We start from the raw sequence: 1,948 nt of genomic DNA on the forward strand, positions 1-1,948 counted from the left end.
GACAGCGGCTTCAATTCCCACGCATCAAGAAGCAGTGGGACTTCAGGCTGGGAGCTCCAATTTCACCTGAAAGAACTTGTATTCACATGGAACACGGAACTTTGGGACATCAGCTGGTAGAAGAGATAGTCAACTATTTTATTCTTAAGTAAGTAGTTTTCAGCAGGATACTTGTTTGTGGATTGAAAGAATATCTACACCTGGGACAGTCTAAATTACAAAGAAGAATTCTGCAAAGAGTCAATTCTTAGAGAAGCATCTGTGCAGAGAGATGCAGAGGAATGTTTACGTCATCTGCCGTTCTAATATGTTTGACTTTGCATTGGATTAATTTCCATGAAGGGATTTTTTTGCTCGGTTCACAGTTTTCACTTTCCTGCATATTCGCAAAAGTCGCTACTGTACTCGAAACCTCTGAATATTAACTGGTATATACAATGTGGTGATTAGGCTCACGTTCCCGTCAGTGATGCTGAAGAAGTGTATTCGAAATTCATCACATCACATTCCATTAAATGACTAAGCAGACAGAATGGAAACTTCATGAGGACATACGTGTTTTTTTTTGGAAAATTCGTTGCTTTAAAAGGTGATGAAGATTAGACTGAAGCAGTGACAGTGATAATCTTTATTGCTTGTTCAACTGGTGAACATGACTGCTATTAACCGTGTCCGTATTAACATCACGGCTCTTGAGGCGGTGCATTGGGCCAGTAGCGCAATGGATAACGCGCCTGACTGTGAATCAGGAGACTGTAGGTTCGAATCCTACCTGGCTCGCAGGCAGGGTAGATTTTAATCCCGCTTAAAAACTGATTTTTCAAAACCCGAAATAAGGTGTGAGCTCCTCATCTGCAGGAACGAGAATGCCCTCATTAAATGTACCTGAGAACATGAGAGTCAATGTTCCAGCCTCATCACAGGAGAGAAGCCGAATAGTCGCGCAGGTGACTTATGGGCACCTTTCCATTTCATAAAGCCACCGATCAAATAACTGTTGCTCGCGGTGATGCTCTGCTTTGAGCATTTTTCGAAACTCTTTGGCCAGTGGAATCAGAGAAGAATGAAGGGTTAACTGTCCAACTGATCTTTATAGAGTGTGAGTTCTAGAGTCTCCTACCTGCTGACTGATAAAGTTTTCCTACCAGTCTATTCAAAGCTTTCTGCATCTTATCTGAAATCTACAAACCCTGGTGATCGATCAAGAGCAAATGTTTCCTTCAATCTGTAATTCCTTGCTCCTCATTATTTCGTACACGTCAATCATGTCTCCTCACAATCAGATCTGCTCTGAGAAAAACAACATTTTGAAAGTCTTGTGTTCACTGAAATTTCTTGTCTGTTTTTAACAGTTCGGTGAATGGAATAGTCCCACTGCTAACATTCAGCACAAACTTTCAGCAAAAACCACACAATGCGGAGAACCTTAGTACTGCTCTTTTCGTCAACAATGTGTAAAAGTCCCCTGTAACTTTCGATTTCGCATCCCGTGGGGCTATTTGTCCGTGTTCAACGACGTGTCCCAGGAAGGTCACTTTGGCTTTGGCAGATTCACTTTCAGCTAGGTCTACAAACCAGTTTGCCTTCCGAATTCGATCAAAAAAGCCCGATAAATGCTGTAAATATTCAATCCACGAGAGTCTGAAAGTCACCAAGCACAATATACACCAATCAGTTGCGTATTCGGCAATTACCTTGTCAGTTAACCTCTGAAATGTGGCTGAAGTGTTTTTCGTACAAACGGCATTACTTTAAATTTCTGCAGGCCAGTTGGCGTTATAAAATTGCCTTTGATCTTTCTGACAAAGTTCCCTACCAGTAACCTTTGAGGAAGTTTAACTAAGAAATGCAAGTTGCTCCTCCAATCTTTTCCACACAGTCCTCCAACTGCAGATATGTATACGCATCAGTCTTTCTAACAACATTGATTTTGTGATAGTCCACACAT

General features: G+C 41.5%; 1 non-coding gene across 1 annotated transcript; it reads left to right on the forward strand.

Annotated features, from left to right (window-relative positions):
• The first annotated feature begins 707 nt into the window (after nt 1-707).
• trnah-gug (transfer RNA histidin (anticodon GUG)) lies at nt 708-780 on the forward strand. The gene has a single exon. It is a non-coding gene; the product is annotated as a tRNA-His (tRNA).
• The last annotated feature ends 1,168 nt before the right edge of the window (nt 781-1,948 follow it).

Source organism: Chiloscyllium plagiosum, unplaced genomic scaffold, assembly GCF_037043375.1.
Source record: "Chiloscyllium plagiosum isolate Xiang-an unplaced genomic scaffold, Cpla_swu_hap1 HiC_scaffold_38, whole genome shotgun sequence".
In the NCBI taxonomy this organism is placed as follows: Eukaryota; Metazoa; Chordata; class Chondrichthyes; order Orectolobiformes; family Hemiscylliidae; genus Chiloscyllium; species Chiloscyllium plagiosum.